This window comes from Grus americana, chromosome 1, assembly GCF_028858705.1.
Source record: "Grus americana isolate bGruAme1 chromosome 1, bGruAme1.mat, whole genome shotgun sequence".
Lineage (NCBI taxonomy): Eukaryota > Metazoa > Chordata > Aves > Gruiformes > Gruidae > Grus > Grus americana.
The window spans coordinates 115,654,379-115,681,318 of NC_072852.1; the positions used below are offsets into that span (position 1 = coordinate 115,654,379).

Below are 26,940 nucleotides of genomic sequence, written 5' to 3' on the forward strand. Positions count from 1 at the left end.
GTGCATAGTATAGGTCAGTGCATGAGGCTGAGGTTTATGATGGGGGAAGTTGTGTGTTATTAAGCTTCTCAAGAAGTATCTTTGTAGATCTGTTAAATAATAGAAGGATAGCAGAAAAATTATCCTTTGAGAAACTGCATTTATCCTCCTCTCCCTCTGTACCTCCTAAAGAGTGAGCTGTAATTCTGGATCTGGCCTTTCAGTATTGTTTTACCTTGCTCAGCAAGCTTTTCGTTAGAAGTCTTACTTCATTTGATGTTTTTGTAGCCTGTGCGTTTGACACTTTCAAGTCTGAAATAACTTGATCCCACTAGCAGACCCTTCATTAAAAGTTAAAACAGTCATTTTGGGGGGGAAAATGCTGGGGGACAAAAAAAAAGGCTGGCTCTAATTGAAGAGGCAGTAAAAGCTGTATCCCTTTCTCCAGGACAGTTTTGTCCTTGGCGTTTGTAGTCACTTGGATTTAGTTACTGAGTTGACTTTAAGAGCCAAGACATTCACTTGCACAAGAATGTTAGTGTGGTTCCTCTTTGAGAAAACTTAAAATCTTGATGCAAGAGTCTGTGATATGTTTAAAACTGTTCTTAACATTCAGCAAGAAACAGCAGCAACAAAAGCTAGAAGGTAGCTATGCCGGAGATGGTTACCGTACAATTAGTTCTGCCTCTGGGTCATTTTTTTTAGGAAGTAAGAAATGAGGAACTGCTGATAATTTGTACCCTTTATGTGAGCTCTGGGGTTTCATCTGAGCATGACCAAGCTAAGTGAAATTCGTTTAAAGTAAAAGAGCAAAATTTCCCCAAAAGCTGAAAAGAAGGTACAAGCATCTGCTTTAACTGAAGCGGCTTTTGAACAAATTTCTTTAATACTCTTCTGACAATTGTTTCAATGTAAACAAAATAGTTGATCTTTACAGAGCAAAGTGAATGTTGTCCCTTTTGGGCACTGAAATAGAGGCTGGACAAGCTGGACTTTTATGCCTGTTTGATATTCTATTGCTTGCATATTGATTTCTTTGGTTTAGTTTTGTTCCTCAAAAGAATGAGCCTCAAAAGTGCACAGCTGCAGTTCACTAGCATGCATAAAGGAGAATTTTAATATTGGTACATTAAGACTTACTGCCAGCTGAATTTTTGTGGACAGAACTAAAGGTAAAAAAGAAGGGAAAATTAGCTGGTTTAGCAGAGGTTTGAATAAGAGAGACTTCATGAATAAGAATATTATAAAAGCCCATTTAAGCATGTGTTATGCTCTCCAGGCCTCTTAAATTTGTATACACCACACTTAAGCTTTTTTTATTATTACTACTTTTAATCTTTTTGAGTTGCAAATATTAATTTGACAGATTGCGGATGCTAGCAATCGTTTTTTTTCCCACCTTTAGATAACTGGGATCGGGCAGGGAAAGCAGTGTTCCCCTCAGAGACTGAAGCTTTAGAGACGAACAGGATGTTTAAACAAACTTTTCTGTTGAGAACAAGGTGGTGCAGGAAGGTCCAGGTAATGGCGTTTGCTGCTGGGAAATGTTTTGCCATGTTGTAGGTTTAACAAATAAAGAATGAAAAGTGCTTATTTTCCTGTTGAGCCAGGAAGGATTCGGGGTAGAACTTGTCAGGAGCACATGCTAGAACGCAATTTCTAGTTTAGAGAAAGTATTTTTTAAACACTTCTATCCCTTCTCCACTGTTTTGAAGAAAAGTGGAAGAAGTAATATGTGTAATAGTGCTCATTCAGAACACAGTGCAGCTTTTTAAGAATGCTATAGGGAGAAAAAAAAAAAAGCTTTCATATATGCTGGGTATTGTAGGCACACATACAAATAGTCCCTGTTCCAGAGAGATTTTGATTAAGGGAGATGAGATAGTAACAGGATTTGCACAGTACTAGATAAGCTATAATCTCATTTTAGTTTTTAGGACAACGTTTTAACTTGCTACCTACAAACACTTCACCCGATAAGCGTTCTGGGCTGTGAGCAGGGATAGCATGGCTGCGTGAGGGCGAAACCAGCTGTGGATTTGGACTAAACCTAAATCTGTTTGGTGGTGGATTATATTGTCTAAATATTAGGTTTACTTATTCTATAATATATTGCTTACATTGCTTCACACTTAAAGGTATTATTACCAACTAGTGTACTGAGTAGTTAATCTGTCTATATAAAGAAGAATAATAATTTCCCTGAACTCATTAGAAATGCCGGTATCTGCTAGTCAGCTGGTTTGACAGACATCACAGAGCACTTGGAATTCTTTAAGCTGTGCCATCCGTATAGGAGTTAACGGCTGTGTCACCGTTTTCCTGACTGCATTGGGATCTGTATTTGAGAGGAAACCAAGGAACGGGACAGCTCATACAGTACTTCATTCTGGCAACATCAAGCAGAGAAAACCACATTGCACGGTCAATATTCTCTAGGAAGCCTTGAGGTTATGTTATAAAGTTCTCTAGAAGCCAAATATTTGCTTGTGGATAGTCTTGAACTGCAGTTAGCAGATAGAAGCATCCTTTGTGTGCACGTAGCGGTTTCTTCCCCTCTTGGCTGGTGAGAAGCTTTTTCTGAGCGCGACAGCCAGTGAAAAGCTCCCAGCTTTCTCTTTCTCGATGTATTAAACAAACAAACAAAACAGTACAAATGAAGACTACCAACAAGTTTTTATAAGTTCTAGTAGTAATTTAAGATTTCTTGTAACTTGCACATTTTTTGCTAGTGAAAAACTGATTTATCTGCGATTTCATGATCTTCCAAAATTAGAAGGTCAAAATGAAAGTGTTTGTAATGCCTACAGAGGACATCAGTAAAAGTGTTATCTGCTTTGGGGCTTTCAGTCAGAACTAAATTAAACAAGGAACTTCTTTGTTCTCTTAGCTTTTAATTTAAAAAAAAAACAAAAACACAAAAAAGCCAAAAAACCCCAAAAAAACCAACAAAAAAACCCAAACCCCACTCCAAAACACCACCATAGAAAATAAAACCACGAAGTGACAGATTCTGGAAGACAAAAATTGGTAATTTACAGGATTTCCACATTTAAAAAAAAAAAAAAGACTTTTCCAATATTTTCTTAACAGGAAAACAGGTTTCCAATTTCATTTTCATGGAAATTTATCACAATTTTCACTTTCTAAAAACTCGGCTTTCTGCAAAAGTATGTAATTTTATGAAGACCCTCTGTGAGAAGAATCTTGATTCCTGAATAATTCGGGATGTGAAGATTTTATTTCTGTAACTTTTTTTTCTTCCAACCTGCTAGTACGTGTCATGAAAATAAGGGCTAGTGAGAATCTTATGCGTGTAATTTACATTCTCAAATCTCTAGTTCACACAGTTAAATAAAATCTGATTTTCCAAAGTGCTGAGGTACTGTTGCTTTTCCTTTTATTTGTGCCCGTGATGTGAACAGAGACTTTCATCAAAAAGGTCCGTTGATTTGGGATGGGGGTGGTGGGGAGAAGGGCAGCCAACTGGGATGTAATCCAGCCTGGGACTCCTTACCGAGGTCTGGCCGATGTTTTCAATAAGGCCATGAGTCTTGCTCACCGTGCTAGAATGGGAGCACGCAAATCACAGAATCATAGAATCTTTAAGGCTGGAAAAAAAACCTCTGAGATCATCAAGTCCAACCGTCAAATGTGTCTGTGCATCTCTCTCGATCACTCATCCTTTGAGAAGCCCGGATCACTCCTGTTCCACAAACGTACCTGTGTATCCAAGGGTTTCTTTTGCAGTTCGAACTGCGGTCTGTTCTCTGTAGACTACAGATGGCAGCATAATGCCGCCCGCTGCATCGCTGCGCTGCTGCTCCGGGCGAGAACGGCTGAATCGGGACTTGCCGGTTGGAAAAAAACCCCAAAACTAGTGGAAAAGTGAATTTAAATCATCTTTTGAAAAATAATTTAGAAGATATATGTCAATATCTAGTTTTTCAACCTGCAAATTATGGCTTTTAATACCTTACTAATTTCAACCAATTAGAGATGCAAATGCAGCGTTTTTGTTACTGATGATGTTATATTGAATTCAGGTCCGAATGCTGAAAGCATGCATTCTGCTTGTGACTTTTCATTCTTGAAGCGTATTGTATGTTACGGACTTGAATTCAAGACAGAAATGAGAGCGACAGTAAAAATAATTAACAAAGTATTTCCTGAGGCTTTCCACATTGTGAATATAGCTAAGTTGGTGAGGAGAGTGCAGTGAAGTTTGCCTTGGGGCCTGGCCTAACAGCACTTTAGCACCTTTTTAATATTAAATGTCCTATTTGTTCAAGGAGCTTATATTACTTATTTTCTAAGAGACGAAGTTTTTAAGTTCTGTGCCAGCATTCGGCCTTTTAAATATAGAGACAGAAATAGATTATGCTTTAAAAAAATCAAGCTACTATTTCCTAAATTATCTGGTTTTGCTCTAAGAGACTCGGTCTATTAGCATGCCTAGTTTATGGTCAAGAAATTATGATCTTGCCAGTTTGCGCATAGCAAGGCACGGCGAGGTAATTTCCACCAAGTTGGGGAGGATTCTGTTCCCTCCTTCCCCCTTCTTGGTGGACTCTCTTCCTCCTGCACGCTGCTCTGAAGAAGAAGAATGCTGTTCTCAAACAAGCCAGGTAGTACCAGGTGATACCAAGTGTTTGGTATCGGCAAAGAGAACAAACCAAGCTTTGGAAGAAGAGATTTGCTTTAACGCGTTTTACGTAGCATCGGCCGCAGCTCTCAGTTGATGCCATGTAACGCTGCCTACAAAGAAGAATTACTTAGCTGAGATAAAATAGATGCCTTTGTTTAATTCTTTTCCTGAGAAATGATGGTAGTATCATTCATGTTGATGTCTTCATGCCAGATTAAGCCAAATATTAAAGAATGAAGAAGTTACGAGCTGGCATTTCAGTTGTAGACTGAAGCTTTGTGTAGTTCTTAATTGTTTATATTGATAAAATACTTGAAAACTCAGTAACGCACAGATGCTAACACTAACTTCTCCCGTATTGCTTTTTCTCTCATCAGCTTAAAAGGAAACCCCAAAAGCATGTTAGTTCATGTGTACGTGGCAAAATATTCTGCCATAGTATTACCAAAAACGCAGTTGTCTTTTCATATAACTCTTCTTATAGACACAGCGGGGAATATAAATTTGCTTGAAAAATGACAAGCTGAACTGGAAAACAGCTTTTTATTTGAACGAAATATAGAAAAGTCTTTGTTCTCGATGTATTAAAATGCAAATGTTAAAAGCAAGAATGTACAGATGTCATAAAAAGAAAATCATTCTTTCAAAGCTGATATATTCCCCTAATACTTTACAATTATGAGAAATTTCCGAGTATTTCAAATGCTTTTTCTTAGTAATGGAGAATGACCTGTGTATAATTCCCACCTCAAAAATAGCTTTAAAATATCCTTTATTTGAGCCGTCAAAAATTATTTCTGCCCCATCTTAAAATCAGACGGTTATGCTTCAGCCCAGAGACTATATTTAACATTGGGCTATAAAAGGCTCAAAATACAGCCTGAAACATTAATGAAACCAAGCAATAAAATAAGGTGGCTCCTTAATCCTTCTTTACTCTTTTCTGATTATGTTGATCTGAAGATCTGGTATCTGATCCCAGAAATATTCTTCGTTGACTGGATTACCCTATGGAGCTCTTAACGGGGAAAAAATAAACGGGAAGGAGGAAGGTTCAATGCTGCAGCTGAGGCACTTGCCATGCAGTCCTTCCAATACTTTTGGAGATATTCTTATGGCTGAAATTTTGCCTGCAGGCTCACAAATTTAGGAAATCTATCAATCAAAAAGAAAAAAAAATTTTTATGCTGAGAACCCAGCTGCTCTGCATTGTTGAGAGTTTGGGTTTGTTTCCCAAAGGAGCTGTGATTTGAGGCTGAGGCTTAGAGATCCAACAGCTGCTGTTTGGGGTTGGCATTTTGGCGTTACAACTTTTTGATGTGCAAATTCTTCCAGGGAAAATACCTCAGGGAGAAACATGATCTCAAATACCGTTGCAGGAGGCATCGCATTGTCGAAATTGTTCATTCATAACCATCTTCTACAGGTGGCCTATTGCTTGCAAATAGTCGTGTTAGTGCTGAGCGCATTGTAGCTATCTATGCTAAATTCATATCTTAAAAAACAATTCTTGGATTTTGTTCTCCCATTGCAAAACAAATTGCAGCAGCTGGAGACATAGTCACTCCAGCTAATGCATTTATGAATGCTTGCAAAAATACTTTAAAAGTCAAATTATTCCTAAACAAAGGCGGTTTTTAATTTTCCCTTTAAATCTCAAGTCATACTGAGCAATGCTGATGGATGAGTTTGATGTCTCTCGGTACCACAACATCCTTTATGTTCAGAATCGCTGATGGGACACTGACAGAAGTCAGCTAGATCGCAGATCTTGCTGCAGTGTTGTTAGCTAACTAACGAAGGAGAAAAAAAAAACAGCCCCTTTGCACAGGCTTCCTGTTTTTATAATGTCCTTTTTTGCCTCTCTCTTGCTCCCAATTTGCAACTAGTCATACAACAGAAGAATCATAATCTTGTGTGTGCTGCAAGACCACCATCCCACAGCATCACCAGTCAAGTCTATGAATTAGGAGGACCCAAGAGTATACTTTCCTTGATGTTTAGTGGAATGAGATTTATGACTTTTTTTTTATAAATCAGAAAAATATTGTGCAAGACTTAAGAGAAGTCTTGTGTTTTGCTGATTTTCTTCTGCTATTTTTATCCCCTTTAAAAAACGATTCTGCGCTATTCAGATAGGAAGTAAAACACATGAAAAAGTGATGTAATATCAGTCATGACTCCTCCCACACAGTTTTTAAAATGATGGCTTAATCATTTCAGGTTTTTACAACTGTAACCCTAAACTGTAAATTAGATTAGGTATGGTACATCCTTATTTTTTACTAAATGGTGGTCATCAAAATGACCAAGTGCTTTTGTGTTATGTTCCATTATTCCCACTGTCTTCAATGTTAGCACTGAGCAGTCAGGGATCTAAATGGATGAATTACTGCGGCAGGGCAAATTGTACGTGTAGCTCAAGAGCTACAGCTTTGGTATCCCCAGCCTTCACCTCCTTCGCAGATAATCTGAAGCAGGGAAACCGGCAGCCGTCGCTGTGGCCAGAACTCACGGACTACTTTGCAGTCCCTCTGCATGTCGAGGCCAGATCTGCTCCGTGATGGCACGGAGCTGTTGTCACCTCTCGTCTGGTCCCCTGGTGCACGCGATGCCTGGGTTTCGGCTCTCTTCTGTAGAAGGATGCCAGCATGGAAATCATAAAGTCAGGTAGTTTTTTGAGCTCTGCTCTGGGGCTTGAACTCTCTTATGGCTAAGTAGTGTAAAGCAGCTGCAACGTTAGTGGATCTGACAGGAGGGCACAAAAATGTAGGTTATAGCAAGGCTTTGTAACAAAATTGCAAAACGAGTATTAAGACAAATTGAAGCATCTTGCTGACTGGCATTCCTGTTGTTGAGATATACTGAGTGAACTAAGGCTAGCTTGAAAAACTCAGTGCATGTGCCTTCAAATTCTGCATTCTTCCAGGGGTGAAGAAACTTCCAGAAGAATGGGGCTCACTGTGGGAACAGTAATTGCAGTAAGTGGTTTGATTGCTGCACAGAAATACCCTTATCTGACTAGATGCCTAGTAAACTCCAAGGTAAAGTACCTGTAATTGTGATTAATTTTTCTACTGCCGTCAGTGATGCTGGCAGAGAGATTCAGTTACCTAAAGACAGGTGTTCAGTACCACTTCAGGTACGTGGACCTCCCATATGTCGTATCTGTTCGGCTCAGGTGATGCCTTATATACCTGATGGTACTTACTATTATACTTGAAGTGGAGGCAGGATTAAAAGAAGGGTTGCTATAGCACTGGACATCAAAGCACCCTTTAGACGTTGCAATGGAAAGCCACTATAGTATAGTTTAAGGACTTCTCCTTCCAGGAATCAGATTAACTTGGGCAATGAGAACTTCAGATTAAAAGAAGATATTCTAAAGCACTGGACAACTCTATGTATTAAAAGAAAGCCAATAGCTAACCAAGCAAAATTGAGAATTTATCACACTGGTGAGACAAATAAGCAGGAAACCATACTGTAGTCAGTAAATAAATCAGAAGAATCAAAGCAAGTTTGTGAGGGGAAACAGGAATTCTTAATTCAGGAAAAATGAATCAGGAAATAAGGTTGAAATTAGGGGAACTTACAAATTGCTACATGGATGACTTTGGTGTTGCGTTTTAAGGGCTACTGTAAGGCTAGCTTTGAAACCAGACTTCTTGCCTGTCCAGATGGTGAGCTTGGAAGCTCAGTAGCTACTGGATGGTGCCTTCTGCAGGGCTTTCAACCAAGTGCACATCCACAGGTCTGATAAGTCAGTACATCCGTAGCTCAGCATCAGCCCAAGTGGAATTGATGGGCACATCCAGACAGCCCATAGACATTTGCGTTGGTTGGATGAGGTCGGTGGATCAGAAGTCTGCTGAGCTTCTACTCACCCTATGATTGTTCATCGAGAGCCTTCTTGGTATAGTTAGAAAGACTTGTTTAGTTAAAGCTTTATTCATTATAACAACTGTGGGCATCAAATATTTTGAGGGTGTTAGACAATGGGATAGAACCTAATATGAAGAGCAGGTTAAGTCTCCTGAGAGTTTATATTTCTCAGATATTCTTCAAATAAATCTACATTGAATTGAATGCTTAAAAGTAGAGTCTTGTTCCAGTTGGGGATTTTGGATAGCAGGTTAATGTTACTAGTTGTATGTGTTTCAAATGTTAGCAAATGGATTTTAACAACGGTGTTTTAGAATCACTAAATATTGTTTGTATGTATTAGTACCTAAACCTATAAACGGGCTGATTCGGTAGTTGAGGTTGCCCTAGTGTCCAGACAGTGCTCGTATATCCAATATACCTTAAAGATTGTCATCTGAGCCTAGAAGCTGTGTTGACGCCCTAAGTTTGACCATCACCATCCCTATCTACAAGGTTCTTGGCTGAATTTGAACATAGCAAGATCGTGGAGAACAATCCCATAGTTCAGTTCTTCTCTTCCTCCTTCTACTCTCTGTTGGCTGTGCACAGCATCACATCTAGAGGAAGAGGCAAAAACAAACAAACAAACAAACAAACAAACAAACAAACCAACAAACAATAATAGTTTGATCTATTTTATTTAGGCTTTCAGATAATAGGTGGAGAGAAGGAGAGTTCATGCAGTCATTTGAAATGGGCAAATCCAATCCTTTAATCTAAGTGTAACTATCACTGAAAGCCTAATTCAAACAGTTATTTGGTTTGAAGTTAAAAGGGAATGGAATGAAGATTTTTTTTCTTACTCATTCTTCCCTCCTCTTTGCAAAGAAACCTATGTAGTAAAACAAGATCCCAAAGAAAGAGAGATGGTGGTAATATGGAAGTGTAGATGACAGCCACAGTTGGGAAGAATCACTGAGTATTGAAAATGTTTCTCATAGTAGAACTCAAATTTAATAAAACATCTCGTTTCAGAAGTTGCAGGTGAAAGGCCCCTGCCAAATCTACCATAGAGAAAGGAAGGGGATGACTGGTATTAGGCTGGTTTCTTGGTGGGGCGGCACCTCCTTTTCTTTCTCCAACAAGTTACGGTTAACCAGTCGGTTTTGCTCAAGCACATTGTGGTAATTGCATGTGTTTGCATCAATTTGTGTATGTACAGCAACTGTTTTGTTTTGGGTTTTTTTTTTTTTTTTTAATATTGTATTTTGTATGAGGATAATGATGCTGAAAAAAGTACTAAAAATTTGGCATGACAAGCTAGAATTTTCATCTGAATTCAGAAAAAAAGCAGTAGAAAAATACAGTGTCCAAACAGCTAATAAATAATAGACTTTTAAGACCAGCTGTTGTTTGGTCCTATTTGTGATTGCCTGATCACATGGTGATCTACTGACTTCACTGATAATGCTTCCAGAAATCATAAGAAGGATGTGGGAACACTTCTGAATATTTACAGAACACTTCGACTTCTTCATTTCCCACATAGTCAAACAGTAATTGTAACTTCCAAAAAGCTGAACAACCAACTTCTGTTTTGCTAAATTCTTTTTCCATTCCAATATTAAACTTGAGGTTTAAAGATCTTCCTTGTTATTCACACAAGACCGAGAGCTGTGACAGGAGCCACTGCAAGAAAAAAACAATCTTAAAATTTTGGTGACAGTAATAGACTGCTTGCTAAATATGGAGATTATTAAGTGGAGCTGTATATGCTTTCATTAGGAAAGGTGGTGGAAAAAGATCTTACCTGTGTTTGTCAGGGTTGCTGTTAAAAAGTTTCATAATCCTGAAATATCTTCCTTAAGAGAGGGAGGAAGATCTCATCTTAATCCTTGGATTATGTGAATAACATTTATGCTTACAAATGCACTGCATAAAAATCATGATGTCAGAAGCCATACTGGAAACATTCTTTTTATTCACTGAGGAATTTTTTCCTGTGTTTATTTGCTGGTCTGTATAATAAAATGTCTTTTTCCTTTTGACCTTTCCCCCCTCCTCTAAATAAAACTCCAGATAATTTTTGCTATTCTATACAGCCATATGTGCTTTTAAGGAAACAATCCAGATTAAGAAAAGTTTAATTCTAGCTCACTGGCATCAAACTAAGTTGAAAATAGTTCGAAACTCTCACTGAACTTCAGGAAATGACTTTTCCATAGCCTTTTCCTCTCTTTAAGTAATTTGAATAAATCAGGAACAGATAAACCAGGATAACCATCACTAACAATGATGTAAAGTTAAGTGTTTCCAAGACTATGATGGAAAGTGCAATGAATTTAAAATGAATAGTGAAATCAAGATTGTTGTTCTCCTAATGCGACTGATTAAGATTTTCGTGACATTAAATGACTTCAGCTCAGCTACGTGCAGTGAAAATCAACAACTGTTTTGTCAGACAACTCAGATGCTTGGAGATTTCTGTACAAGACAGGGAACTTGACAAGGGGGAATAGCATCGGTGGATAAGGCAAGGGCAGCTGATGTCATCTACCTGGACTTGTGCAAGGCATTTGACACTGTCCCCGCACAACATCCTTGTCTCTAAATTGGAGACACATGGATTCGATGGATGGACCACTCGGTGGATAAGGGATTGGCTGGACGGTCGCACTCAAAGAGTTGTGGTCAACAGCTCAATGTCCAAGTGGAGACCAGTGACGAGTGGCGTTCCTCAGGGGTCAGTACTGGGACCGGCACTGTTCAACATCTTTGTCGGCGACATGGACAGTGGGATCGAGTGCACCCTCAGCAAGTTTGCCGATGACACCAAGCTGTGTGGTGTGGTTGACACGCTGGAGGGAAGGGATGCCATCCAGAGGGACCTTGACAGGCTGGAGAGGTGGGCCTATGCGAACTGCATGAAGTTCAACAAGGCCAAGTGCAAGGTCCTGCACGTGGGTCGGGGCAATCCCAAGCACGACTATAGGCTGGGTGGGGAATGGATTGAAAGCAGCCCCGAGGAGAAGGACTTGGGGGTGTTGGGTGATGAGAAGCTCAACATGAGCCGGCAGTGTGCGCTTGCAGCCCAGAAAGCCAACCATGTCCTGGGCTGCATCAAAAGAGGCGTGACCAGCAGGTCGAGGGAGGTGATCCTGCCCCTCTACTCTGCTCTCGTGAGACCCCACCTGGAGTACTGCGTCCAGCTCTGGGGGCCCCAACATAAGTAGGACATGGAGCTGTTGGAGAGAGTCCAGAGGAGGGCCACGAAGCTGATCAGAAGGCTGGAGCACCTCTCCTCTGAGGACAGGCTGAGAGAGTTGGGGTTGTTCAGCCTGGAGAAGAGAAGGCTCCAGGGAGATGTAATAGCAGCCTTCCAGTACCTGAAGGGGCCTACAGGAAAGCTGGAGAGGGACTGGTTACAAGGGCATGGAGTGACAGGACAAGGGGTAATGGCCGTAAGCTGAAGGAGGGTCGATTTAGATTAGATATTAGAAAGAAATTTTTTACTGTGAGGGTGGTGAGGCACTGGAACAGGTTGCCCAGAGAAGCTGTGGATGCCCCATCCCTGGAAGTGTTCAAGGCCAGGTTGGATGGGGCTTTGGGCAGCCTGGTCTAGTGGAGGGTGTCCCTGCCCATGGCAGGGGGGTTGGAACTAGATGGTCTTTGAGGTGCCTTCCAACCCAAAGCATTCTGTGATTCTATGAATAAATGAAGTTCACAAAAGAAGAGAGGTGACTTTCCTTTTTATCCCACATCTCTCTTACAATTAGCAATTCCTAGTATGCGCTTGCTTTTGAAGTAATGAAATCTCCCATAATGTAGTGATCCTTCTCCTCATGCCAAGTCTGAGACAAAACCCTGGCGTGGGGCCATCTTGCTGTGGCAAAGTGAGATGAATTATTGGATCGGTCACAGTGAAGAGCAGCCTGGTGGCCTGGGAAGCCTCTAGCCCAGTGCCCCTTGGGTCTGCTGGGTCCGGAGTCTTTACTCTGCCTCTTCGAATGCACTGACACTGGAGGTTTCAGGGATGCTACAGGTGACTAGAAGCACTCCAGGAGAGGAAAGGAGATGTTACAGCACCTTGTGATGCCTTGCATGCCTGTTGAAGTCTGGTTGAAAGTCCTCTGCTAGCTCCCGTAAGTGCCCACCATGAGGTCCCTGCAGCTGGGGTCATCTAAAGTGCCCTGACTTAATGCCACCATGATCGCCTTCAAATACTAAATAGGTTTAAAGGGGCTTCTTGGTATATAAGAGCACCTAGCCATCTTAAAGCATCTGCTGTATGCATTTCTCATTTAAAAAAACCTTTCCTTGCTCCAAAGACTTTACAATAAAACCAGATATATTTGGTAGAAGTATCCTCACAAATTTATTTTCTATCAGTAAAGACAATTCCTAGCTTTATGTTGTTGACTCACACATTATGTGTGATTAAACCTGAGCAGGCACTGAAGCCTGTAGATGTCTCAGGTGTTCTAAGGGCGAAGGAAATCTGAATATAGCTCTCCTTCTTCAGCGAAGAATCTGGTGAAAACCAAATTATTTTCCTGTCACATTAAGAATGTTTTAAAAGAAACACAAGCAGAAGCTCTGATGGATTTTAATTCTTTACTGAAGAGAGAGAAGGGTTCCAATTCTTCTCTGTCAGAGAATATTTATGTACTTTCCCTTTTCTCCTAAGACCTTCCTACAGGTTTGGAATGGCTCTCACTTGCTATTACTGTGAGAATGAGGAGGGAAAGGGGAAACAAACAGCTGTCTAGCAGAGGCAGGTCAAGGTCCTCTAATCTTCTATTTTATACATACAAGATTAAAGATCTGCTTTGAGTTTTGATTAAGAATGCAAAGTTAAAAGATTAAATACCAGCAAGCCAAATTAAAGAGGTTTAAGTCAATCTCAGAACTCATCAAAGTACCAAAATTTTAAGCTGTCATTACAACACAGGATTAGTGCAAAGCTTCCCTGAACCCTGATTTGATGTCCTTCAGTCAACAATGTTATTCTCCCTGCAGTTTTGTGCTCTCGGCATAAAACCAGCTATTGTCTTGTATTTAGAGCTCATCTCACCTAGATCCGTCTTTGACTTTTTCTTTTTTTATACCCATGTTCCAGTTAATCGAGGAACCCTACATTTTTTTGTGACCTGCAGTTTATACTCCAGCAGCAACGTACTGCTCCGTATTATGCACTGTCACGAAATGCATTAAAGCTTAGTAAATGTGGCTGGTTCAGAAAAAAAGGTCTTAGTGGCTCGGATAATTATAGACTATTCCTATGAGTCCCAAGAAGTAAATACATCCCACTTTCTTTGTACGTTTCAGCCGATTGATTCCAAAGATCCAGGAAGAAGGAAAATGTAATGTGTAACTAGAATGAGATGAGGCTAATACGGTTGTCACCACTGGGTATCTGGAAATGGGTTTTAAAAGTCCGTAACTGGTGTTCACATCTTTCTGGAACCATGAATCATTTCAGCTGAAATTAGTGAAAACCTGGGACAGGGAGGGCGGAAGTCTAGAGAGTGATTATATCCAGGAATCTGATAATGCAAATAACTACTTTGGTAATAAATTTTACAAACTGTCATAAATGTTATTTAAAGCTCATGCTGTAATGCATGAAAGTAAATGTTCCCCTGGTTTTCAGTATAATAAATTGAGTCCTTTCCATTTTTTATTTATAGAATTTGGGTTGTCTCAGTGACATTAAGATTATGCTTTCCAGGACTGCAACCACAAAAGATAACTTAATAACGTTACTAAATGCTGTACTAATTAAAGCTTTAGTTTGAAGTTATTCCCCCTTGTAAGATAGTGTGCCAAGTGATTTATTTCAAAATTTTCATCTTAAGACTTACAATTTTTTGTAAGACTTAAGAACAACAATGTAGCTTTTTGAACCTACATTTTAACTTTCCCATGTACCTGTGCAGAACGTCTTATCCAAAACATCAAACTTATATTTGCTAAATTACATCTTTTTTTAAAAAAGGCAGATTAAAATTTGTGTCCTTTATTGAAATAAAGTATCTTCATTTGTGTATTAATAAGGATCTTCCCTGTCTGCTCTGTATCTTGTGATCATTTCTGACACTGTTGCCTTTATTAAGGGACATTGTAAAATACTGCTATACAAGTTATGTGAACATACCATACTGTTGTCAGTACCTAGTATCTTTCAGAAATACTCTTCAGGATGGTGGAAGACAAGGGGTAAATTCCTGAGCTTTGAAAAAAAAGTTACTTTTTTTTGTTTTCCTTGTAATAGTTTTCCACCATCTTTTTGGAAACTGCCTACCGATTTCATTTGTTTTGGACATACTGCGTAGAACCTGGAAATACTTTCATTCGGCAGATAAAATTCAAATTAGCTAGGTTTTCTGAAAGAACTTAATATGTCCCTTTTGAGTATGGGGATGGGGATGGTGAAAAATGAATGCAGAAGAACAAGGAGAATCATGGAGGAGGGAAATCAGTTATTGCTTGTGAATTTCTTGGCATCCTGCTCCTGGCAGACTTGCAGTTATTTTATATCTGAATTTCCCTTTTTCATGGTTTCACTTACTGGTATTCAAGTTGTAGACAGAAATGGGAATCGGAGAACGTGATTTCCAACACACAACAATCATGGCAGGTAACGTATTCACAACAAACGCCATCTCCTGAAAACGGTATTGGCAAACTCACCCCAGGGGTAAGCAGATAAAGACTGGGCAGAGTTTGGGTAAATTTATTCATGCGTTGGTAAAGCTGGGATGCAGCTGACTCCTACCATTTTGTGTGAATTTGTTCCTACTATTTGGTGGACATTTTCTTTCTCAAAATGCAGAGTGTAGGAGCAGTGATACTGACTGTACATGGGCCCATCTGGCTGAGTGTGCATTTTCTGAGAGTGGCTAAATCGCTTTGGACAAATACAGTGTCATCCTTCCCCTGTTATTGCCTCCCAGTGATCTGCAGGCTATGGGCTTCCGGAGCCCAAGATTGCATTTGAGTTTTTCTCTTTAATGGTTTAGTGCTCCCTTTGGTTTTTAGACAAAGTGTACGCTTGACATGCTTGTGAGTGTCACTGTTTAAGTACCTTCCCCCCAAAAAATTATTCCTCTTATTTTACTTTTACTTCTTCTGCCTGACCAATTCTTCTAATATCCTTAAGTGTTCATATTATGAACAAGGAAGAATAGCAGGTTTCTTATTCACATTTTCCATTTTGTCTCTCTTCCCTTTGCCTCCTAAGTTCTGCTGTATATCCATTTTCAGATGTGGTGATCAGAGCCACATGCCTTGTTTAAGACATGTATTTATACACTGGTAAAGAACGCTGTCTGGTTTATTCCCTATTCCTAATCTTTTCTAACCTTCTGTTCATTGTTTTGACCACCACTGAGCACAGAGCTGTTTCCAAAAACATATTTACTATGGGTCTGGATTTTTTTTTTCTTAGTGATATACAGCTAGTTTAGAGCTCATTAGTGCGTATGGTTAATTAAGGTTGTTTTTCCCTATATGCATCACTGTGCTTTAACAGGATTGAATTTAATCTGCCTATTTTACCATCCAGCTGCTCAATCTCCTTCTGCAACTCTTCATATCCATTTTATCTTTTTACTGTGCTGAATTATTATCATCAGCAATCTTTATCCTATAGTTCACTTTCTTTTCCAGATAATTTATGAGCATGTTGAACACAGAAACCATTACTGGACCCATGTGGCAATTTCCTTTATGTTGAAGACTAATAATTTATTGCTGCCTTTTATTTCCTCTGTCTTAACCTGGTATTAATCTGTAAGAGGACCTATTTCTTATAAAGAGCTTTGTTCAGGTAATGTTACACAAACCCATTTTGGAAACCCAAATATGGCTCACTCACAGCCACATGCTTGGCGACCCCTTTAGGAGTTCTAACAGATATCTGACTCCCCTCCTCATGTCATACTGCCCCTTCTCATCATATCACTAAAGTTTCTTTTAACTCTTCCCCGGTTACAATCTCAGCCAATCTGATCTCTACAGGCAGCAGAATTACTAAACTGCAGCTTCCTACATCTTCCCGTAGCTTTTTTCAGAGGTTGTCATCACTTTCCTTTTCTCTGATGTTCATGTCGTAGGAGACACACCACACTTAAATACTTCAAGAATTAATATTTGAGATCCTTAAGACTTGAAGAAAAGCTGTCTTGTCCTCATGAATTGTTACTATTTGTTTTATCTATTTATTCTACAACTCTTACTGACACTTCTATTTAGCACCTTCTCAAGCTGACTGTATGTATGGCTAGAAGCCAAAGCAGACTACTCCACTTTTTCCTATAGTGAAAATAGATGTAAAGAACTGATCTAGCATTTCTGCTCTGGCTTTAACTTCCTCGTGTATTTTTCTTAAATCTATTTCATTTCCAGATTCTATAGGCTGGTTGATTTTCCACATATGAAAGGTCTGAAAAAATTTGTCCGCAGTGTTTTTCTTGTTACGGCTTTAGATTTAACTAGCTAAAGTTAATGCTCCTCTCTATTTCCCTTGTTTGGACATGGCTTCCACTTCTGGAAGTGCCCGTCCCCCTGTGCCGCTGCGGGGGGAGTAGGTAGAAATCGGGAGTGAAGTTCCAAACCACTGGGGATGAGGAGGTCTCTAGATACCTGCCCATACTCTCCCAGATGCCATGCCAGCCCCGGGGCAGATCTCTGGGTGATAGTCTTAAAACAATTTTTGTAACCTTGAACAAGACTTGAAACATACTCAGGAGACATAATAATAGGAACATGCTGGCTTGAACATCTCAAGGATATTCAAAATTCTCATAAGCTGCTGGGACTAGCCTGAAGGGGAAAAGGGGAGGTGAAAGAGTGGGAGAAAGTATCCCCCCTCCCCATCTTCCCCATAGATTGGGTGCGATTATTACTCAATTCAAAGAGATGTCATCTGAGGTACGGGCATGACAGCAAGGCCCCATACAAATACCAACTTAAGCTCATGACCATTGATGCTATCATATCATAAGCTGGTATCACACAGTACAGCAAAATGAGAATCCGGGCCCCTCTCCCAGAGGTGATAAACAGCATTGCAAGGAAAGCATACAGCAAGTGAGAGTTTACATACCACAGCCACATGACCAAATAAAACACCATTGTGACCAGCGGCTGTTTAAAATAATACAATAAATATTTATATAAACTTTGTTTTAACATGCCCAGCTAGCTCAGTCGGTAGAGCATGAGACTCTTAATCTCAGGGTCGTGGGTTCGAGCCCCACGTTGGGCACCAGAAAGGACTGTCGTGACTTTATCTCCTTCTACAGTGTGTGGAAGTTTTGATTGGACAGGGCCAGCTCGATTGGCAGATCCCCTAGCGCTAACTGACCAGGTGGCCTTTGCTAAATGTGTGTCCCAATGCTTGAGGGTCCCACAACCCATTGCTCAGTGCTGTCTTTAGCAGTCCATTGTGTCGTTCCATTTTCACCAGAGGCTGGTGCATGACAGGGGATGTGATGCACTCCCTCAATGCCATGCTCTTTGGCCCAGGTGTCTATGAGGTTGTTCCGGAAATGAGTCCCATTGTCTGACTCAGTTCTTGCTGGGGTGCCATGTTGCCACAGGACTTGCTTTTCAAGGCCCAGGACAGTGTTCTGGGTGGTGCCATGGGGCATGGGATATGTTACCAGCCATCCGGCGTTTGCTTCCACCCTTGTAAGTACATAGCACTTGCCTTGGTGGGTTTGTGGGAGTGTGATATGATCGGTCTGCCAGACCTCCCCATATTGATATTTCAGCTGTCATCCTCCATACCACAGAGGTTTCACCCACTTGGCTTGTTTGATTGCAGTGCATGTTTCACATTCATGGATAACCTGTGAGGTAGCGTCCATGGTCAAGTCCACCGCTCGATCACAAGCCCATCTGTACATTGCATCTCTTCCTTGATGGCCTGAGGTGTCATGGGCCCATAGAGCTATAAATAATTCATCCTTATGTTACCAGTCCACATCTATCTGAGCCGCTTCAATCTGAGCAGCCTGATCCACCTGTTGGTTGTTTTGATGTTCCTCAGTGGGCAAACTCTCAGGTATGTGGGCATCTACATCATACTTCATGACCAGCTTCTCTAGATATTGGCAGCATATGAAGGAGTCTGATCTGCTACAGAAGTGGTTGGTACTGAAGCACAGCTCCTCCTGGCACCCCGACTGTCGGTGCTGGGCTGGATGTTCAAAGGAAGGGTCCCCTCTACACACCATGCAACCAACGCTACGTGGAGTCAGTGGGTCACACTGATCACACAGCAGGCTCGAATAGGAAACCCCAATCGCCCAGAAATTCTGGAAGTGATCATGGACTGGCCAGCTTACTTTACTCTGCTGCTTGACCACACCAGCATTTTCAGCAATCATTTCAGAGTTATTTTTTGATACATGATATGCTTATGTTCTAAACCTCTGATATATTGTCTTCATATACACTCAAATCACCTGCAAGCATTTGGGCCCTTTAGGTGCTGCTTTTAGTTTTATATCTGTTTGAGATGTCATTTCAAATGCATTATTTTCTTTATCGGGCCCATATGCTTGCAGCATGAACAGATAGAAATTTTACATAGCAATGGAAACAAGCAGATGAGCAAACATCAGAAAACCAGTGTGGGTGAGGTGAAACTCTGAAATTTTGGCAAAATCCGGACCACATTGTTATTCGGATTAGGTCCTGCCTGTTACCAGCAGCATGTGTTCAATACAGTCCGATACGGCTGTCGTGGTGAGTGCTGCAGAAACACCTGCGTGCCTCACTCACAGCAGCAGCTGGACTCCTGCTGTATTGGGCCTGCTGAAGGGAAAGTGGCCTTCTAAAAAGAGTGCTCACAGATTGGACTTTTCTTTTTTTGGCCCTCATTTTCTTTCTGTTTATGCTTCAGGTGGGTGGTGGAAGCCATTGGGGAGGTTGCAGGATTTATATCGTGGCATCTGTCGGCTTCCCTGGGTGTCGCCGGTGCAGAGCGACGTGGCGGTGCAGATGGGTTTGGGATGCCCTGCCCCGCTTTGCTGCTGTGCTGGCCATCGCCAGCCCACTGTGCTGAGGGGAGAAGACAACGGGGAGAGCACTGGCAGGCACGGGAGAGCCTGACAGTGCCCTGCAGTTTTCTGGCCCAAAACCAGGCAGGGAGCTGCTGGGTCCCCATGGGGGATGTTCATAGAGAGGAACTCGTCTGTCCGCATTCAGGGCAAAGAAATGGTGTTGCTAAGAGCAGGGGGTGGAAAAAGCCAGTCTGTCCTACCTGAGAGTGGGGTATCAAACTGCAGCGTGTCGTGTGGTGTATGTTTTGCACCGGAATATGTTGCATGCAAATTGATGCTTGGGAAGAGATGAAGTGTCATGGGAAAGGAGGCCCTAGCTAAACGCTCAAGGGTGTGTAGGTTGGGTGTGGAAGGAAAACATTAGTCAAGATTTTGCAAGTTATTCAGTGACTCCCGGCTGTCTGAATTTTGGGTGGGCACTCTGCTGCCCCAGGCAAGAGGTGGCTTCTCTCTCAGCTTGTGGTGGGTTGATGCTGGCTGGAGGCCAGGTGCCCCCCAAAGCTGCTCTGTCACTCCCCTTCTTAGCTGGGCAGGGGAGAGAAAATATAACAAAAGGCTCGTGGGTCAAGATAAGGACAGGGAGAGATCACTCACCAATTAATGTCACGGGCAAAACACACTCAACTTGTGGAAAATTAATTTAATTTATTACCAATCAAATCAGAGTAGGATAATGACAAATAAAACCCAATCTTAAAAACATCTTCCCCCCACCCCTCCAATCTTCCCAGGCCCAACTTCACTCCTGATTTCTTCACCTCCTCCCCCTCAGCAGCACAGGGGGACGGGGAAGGGGGGTTGTGGTCAGTTCATCACACGTTGTCTCTGCCACTCCTTCCTCCTCAGGGGGAGGACTCCTCACACTCTTCCCCTGCTCCAGTGTGGGGTCCCTCCCACAGGAGACAGTCCTCCATGAACTTCTCCAACGTGAGTCCTTCCCATGGGCTGCAGCTCTTCACAAACTGCTTCAGTGTGGGTCCCTTCCACGGGGTGCAGACCTTCAGGAGCAAACTGCTCCAGTGTGGGTTCCCCACAGGGTCACAAGTCCTGCCAGCAAACCTGCTCCAGTGTGGGCTCCTCTCTCCACGGGCCCACAGGTCCTGCCAGGAGCCTCCTCCAGCATGGGCTTCCCATGGGGTCTCAGCCTCCTTCAGGTGCCTTCACATGCTCCGGTGTGGGGTCCTCCACGGGCTGCAGGTGGATATCTGCTCCACCATCAACCTCCATGGGCTGCAGGGGGACAGCCTGCCTCACCTTGGTCTTCTCCATGGGCTGCAGGGGAATCTCTGCTCCAGCACCTGGAACACCTCCTCCCCCTCCTTCTTCGCTGACCTTGGTGTCTGCAGAGTTGTTCCTCTCACATATTCTCACCCCTCTGGCTGCAATTCCTCCTGTTGTTCCCCCCCACTCCTTCACCTTCTTAACTCTGTTATCCCAGAGGCTCTACCACCATCACTGATGGGCTCGGCCTTGGCCAGTGGCGAGTCCATCTTGGAGATGGCATTTGCTCTGTTGGACATAGGGGAAGCTTCTAGCAGCTTCTCACAGAAACCATCCCTGTAGCCTCTTGGATACCAAAACTTTGCTGCACAAACCCAATGCACAGCTATACAGGGGGACAACATCTTCACGGGATGCCCCTGGGCCCCCCTCAGCTGGCAGCCTTCAGTGTGGATGCAGTTGGGGTGAAAACCTGGCTACAGTGAAACCAATGTTCCACCGGTTTCCACTGAGAGGCCATAGTAATGTCAAAATTTGTGAATATTTCTAGAAAGGGTGCAGAACACTGGCTGTTTCTTTGAACCTTTTCTTTTTCATATGTACGGAAAAATTCAGTGATTAGTAATGAAAATAGGAAGTGGAATAATCCATGGAAAGTGAACTGACTGTACCTTGCTATCCATCCTTACTCAGCTGAGGAACCACAATTCAGAACATGCAAGAGCTTCTGAGATGTTCTCTGTATTTCTGATATAAAATCTTTACTATATCAATGGGTAGAGACTGAGGAATGCTGCAGCTTCTTCAGAGAGCAGAGAGGAGTCACTCTGGATGTCTCTGCTTAGCTGTATTGGATGTCCTTGAACAATCAATGTCACCATTGTGACTTGACCTGCCCAGTTCCAGCCCCACTCCAATCACACCTCTAGGATCTCTCTTGCTCGGTCCTATCCCTAATCCTAACCCTGCCCCTAACCCTAACTCTACTTTCTGGCTCAGGCTAGGACTAAGACTCCAACTCTCACCCTCACCATAAATGTCCTCTCAGCACCACTGACAAGGACATTCGATTTATTATCTGACAATTAAGGTAAATAGTTGAGCGGCTCCAGAGAAAACAAGCTACAATTAAAAGCTAATTGAGAAAGAATAGCACAAATTGGCTGGTTATCCCTGAGCCTTGCTTATGAGGTTCAAAAGTGGGAATGACTCATGAGCAGTGAGTGAGGAGGCCTTTCAATGACATTATAGAGGTCCTACAGGATCATGACTAGCATGGGGGAGGTCAGAGACTGTTCAACTTCTCTTCTATGGGCCATCAAATGAAGGTAGCAGCGACCAAGTTCAAAACAAAGAAGAGGTGGTTCTTCACTTAATGGATGGCTTGGTCTTCTTGCCCAAGTGATATGTATAGGTGCTAAAATGTTACACATGCTGAAAGAGAGCATGGACAAGTGCCTTGAGAAGTTACTCTCAGTGGAAGTCTACTGTATAACCACATCCACATTAGGAAGTTCCCTAGCTTCAAGTAATGGGAAGGAGTTTACTGAGTGACAGGAGAAGTGTCACATATGTTTGTGCACTCTTCTTCCCCTGGCATCTGCTGTAGCTGCTGTTGGAGACAGTATTTTCTATGGGCTCTTGGTCTGACCCTGTGTGGCTGCTTTTATGTTCTTACTGTTTCTGGTGTAGACATGCCACGTTGTGTGCAGGAACTTTATCATGACATTAGGATCTGCTTTCTCATGATTAACAATGCTGCTTTGAATATTTCCAAAGAGAGAAGATGTTGTTAAAGCTAAGGCTTAGGCTAAGGCATAACCACGATTGATGACATAAGGCTACTTCTCTGAAGTCTGTGTCAGTTGATGCTCAGTGCTGGGTGGTAGCTTGAGGCTCAATTTCATCCTGAGTATTCCTCAGACAGAAAAAGTGCTGCACTGTGGTCTGTGGGCTTCTGTGTGTTTGAACTTAGTAATAAAACAAATTAATTCATTTGAATAAAATAAATAATAAAAAAGTAGGATCAGGGTTATATCTATTCAGAAATTACTATAATTTAGATAGCACTCTTCATTCATACATCTTGATGCTTCTGATAGTAATTGGCATGTTGTTTTGAAATCCATATGGGTGAGCATTATGTGCGACATTGGGTTGTCACAAAGCTTCAACTACAATATGGAATACGAAGACACAAAAATCACAGCTTACATTTCTGCAGAGTAAACTTGGCCAATGGATGTCAGAGTCCAATACTCTCTGCCAGGTTCTGAGTTAAAAAAACCTTTTAGAGGGTTTAATATCAAATATACTTATTATCAAATTTTATTTTTTACCAAATTTACTTAATAGCAAATTACTTATTTGGTTTATTTGTTGTTATATGGGATTTTAGTTTAGCAGAGTGATACGGCAATGTAATGACATCACAACACAAGCATAATATAACAACTGCAATATACAGTTGAATCACAATACAAATGCGATTCGCATTACCAGGGTCTATATGTTCACCATCACCACAGTGGGTGTCCCCAGTCACCGGGAAGGAATACATGGGTTGAAGCCAGGTCAAATAATTGTTGTCTTCAAGATTTGCTTTATTAGTTGTCCAGTTTTTATACTTTCTGTCGGGCTGAGCCACACATGCCGTCCCTGCCCCACGCTGGGCTGGCTGGCTGAGGAGGCCCATTGCTCGCTCTTCACTGCCCCAGGGAACCTGATGACTCACTGGTGCAGTTGTCCTATCTAAACCCGAGGTTGCCCTCCAGTCTCCCTGGTGTTGAGATAAGTTTAGCCTTCTTTATGACACATTATTCCTTGAGCTCATTGTTGGGGTTTTGAGGGGGCGTTTGTCTGTCTTGTTTTGTTTTTTCCCTTCTCCACTGAGGTCTCCTCCACTGTGGGGTCAGTCATAGTGGACCAGTGTAGTGATGAAAGAAAAAGCCTTGAGTTCCTTTTTCAAAAAGCAGTTCACAAGTGTAGTTCTTATTAGAATATTTTTAATGTTAGAAAAACATATTAGAATTAAGCTTTTCATTACATTGAATTATTTTAATAATTGTGCGATACATACTGTTCAGCTGTTGCATTGTGCTAGTTCTTTCAAGTGCATTAGAGCCCTCAATCTTGTTGGGCACTAGAGGTGTCTTATTTACTCTTTTTCAAAAGACTACCAGTTCATTTGCATTCCGAATACAGTGCCCACCACGTTGCACTCGCTTGCTACTTTATTATTAGAGGTACATCATGTACCACAGACCAAAAATATTAGCACAAATTAAAAGCCCTAGTTATTGAATATTACTCTTTCCTATACGAGCAGTGGCACAGTTTCACCAGCAGAAAAAAAAGCTTTTTTTTTTTTTTTTAATTTTTCTTAAGAAAACAAAGATACAGGACAAAGCAGCTTCTTGTTATTTATTATGCCTTTGGGAAGACAAGTCTAAAGTTCTCTTCCGTAACTGGCAGCACAGTGCTGAGCATTTGAGCCTGGATAGACTCTTCTAGGTAATTGAGTATGTAACTACTCTTTTTGGTACATTGATAGGAAAAGAATAATTGAGGAAGTTACACATAAAAGCATGTATTTTGTTTTATAAATATGACTCCATTTAATTTTTGTTTATGAAAGATCTAGGGAGTTCAAAATGAGGCAATACGAAGGAGAAATACACACTTGCAATAAATCCTCAAGCATTTTGAACTATACGTTTGCTATGACTTTTATGATGCGCTTGACATTTTCCTTCTGCCCAGCAACAGTTTGTTACAGCCTTTACCACAAGAAAGACTGTCAGTGGGAGGTTATCTGATGTTAGAAGTGCTACTGCTGGAAGATGTCATCTGCAGATATTGCTTACATTTCTTCCCTTTATCTGTTTTCCTCCTCTCTTCACCCTGGGGGATGATAGAAAATGGATTAAAATTGATTGAGCTAATGAGTTTTGGAAAAAGTGCTGAAATATACATTTTCCATAAAACCACAAATGAAATGCGTGCTGGCTACAGTCTAACGGGGGACTCTGAAGATAGAAATGCTCAGATGCAATATTTTTCCTTGATCATCACAGGAGAAAAATCTTGCATCTTGTCTGTGGCACCTTCTACTGTGAAATCTAATAGCTTCTTCCAAACAGTAATGACTGAAGCAGCGAAGTTTAAATGGTCACTTCAGAGTGACTATTCATCTTTCCTAGAGGAAGCATCTGAGGCACCCAAAACCCATAACCCTCGCTCCCACGCAGGGAGCTTTGGGAAAGCGTAGGGTTACGGTCTAGGTTCCTTCTCATCCAGAGCTACCATCCCAAATTCCCAGTTAATGTTTTTATCTTCTAAAGCTTGGACTGATTCACTAGGAATCTGTGCTGAAAACCTCTTTAAGTCCAGTGCCCAGCAGCAGCTCAGCCCAACCCAAGAGTGCAGTCTTTGTCCTTGGGGGGTGTTCCAAGACCCCACCGAGCAAAACCCTGAGCAGCCTGGTGTGATCCCAGAGGTGGCCCTGTTTTGGGTGCGAAGTAGGACCAGAGTCCTCCCAGGTTTCCCTGCCACCTGCATCATCCATGATGCTCCAAGAGCCTTGCTGAGCTCCAGAGATGGCGGTGGAGGCCTCCCCTCTACCTGCCAGTGGTGGGTGCAGAGCTGACTGGGTGCCATGGGTACAAAGTGTCGGTCTCTGTCTTCCCGTCTGTACTGCTGCTCTTCTCTCTGGCTGCCTGATTTGGAGGCAAGGTCAAAAAATAGAGATGAGGTGAGTTCTAAGGCATCTTGTCTCAGGTACAGTTCTACAGCAGATAGGCACAGCGCAGGGCAGGGCAACCTGGGCTGATTTTTCAGCACTGGGCTATATTTACCCTCTGTCCCTGTTTATTGGTCTATAAAAGGCTAATAAATTATGCTTCCTTACTTTAGGAATGAAGAGTTGTTATTAAATTGCTATATAATGTATCTTTAATGTGTTATTTAAAAAGAAGGGCAGAGATGAGCTCAAAATAAATGCAGGGTAGGAGTGTTTTTTCCATCCCACAAATATTTGTGTTTCTGGCTGCTTTTGCCCTTCTACATCAGAGCCACCTGAAGTTGGTAAAATAAAAGCTACCAGCCTCAGCATCCGCCCAGCCTGGGACTTGCCATCTCTGGTGGTGCCATCTCAAATCCTTCCGGGAAGGGGCCCCGCAGGAAGCCCAGTGCTGAAGGCACCCAGCTGATTTCACGGGGTTTATGCCACCCCAATACCCCACCAGTGCAGGGGCTCCCGACCGTGGCCCATCTTTGGATGGGTGCTGAGCCCCCGCAGAAATGAGACCTCGCTGAACGCACGGTGGGAGAGCTGGAAGTTGAGCAGGAGTCCCGGGCAGCAGCCATCTCCCTACCACTATCTGGGAATGAGTTTGAACGTGAACTTAAATTGCACGTCCCGTAGCGATGCTGAGCGCTCCCCTCCCAGGCTAATGACGACTTTGCAGTAGGGCTGCGTCTCCCTCTCAGGCCAGAAATGGCGTGATGGATGAGGAAGCCCACCCTGCAGCAAAGAAAGAGGAAAGCTTCAGTGGAAAGACCAGTATTGATTAGATATAATAATTTCCTATTCTCTAAAAATTACAGGTATTACAAATCTCTGTCTGGTACCATTAATGAAAGATGACTGATCAATTAGCTGAGACCATGCCCTGGGATGCTGACATTGTTTGCTATTTGTAGTACTTAGAGCGCTAAGTTTAGAGGCTTGTATTTTTGAATTACTGAATTTGTAGCTGCATTACAAGTCTCTTCACGTTTTTCCAGTTAAACTAAATGACTATTATTTCCTCCTCCCTCCCCCACCCAACTGTTGTTGTTTAATTAACCATAACGTGCTGCTCTTCAGTGGGTGTTTGTTTATAGCTAGATAAATGTCGGTAATATGCTGTAAAGTCCTTTAACTGGGAATAGTCAGTTGGTTTTTTTTTTAACTACTACTACATTTGTAAATAAGAAAAACTGCCTTAAAAATCTATTTTTCTGATGATTTTTCTTAATATTTTAATTATTACTTTAAAAGAAACGTGTGGTTCAAATTGGAAGTGAAACATTAATCCCAAACTGAAACCATATGTGATAGGAAACGAAGATTATGTGGATTTCTTACAATATTTTGTCAAGAGGTTT

The 26,940-nt window shown here is 41.8% G+C and overlaps 1 non-coding gene across 1 annotated transcript; it reads left to right on the plus strand.

Moving 5' to 3' along the window:
- The first annotated feature begins 17,692 nt into the window (after window positions 1-17,692).
- TRNAK-CUU (transfer RNA lysine (anticodon CUU)) lies at window positions 17,693-17,765 on the plus strand. Its single transcript has one exon. It is a non-coding gene; the product is annotated as a tRNA-Lys (tRNA).
- The last annotated feature ends 9,175 nt before the right edge of the window (window positions 17,766-26,940 follow it).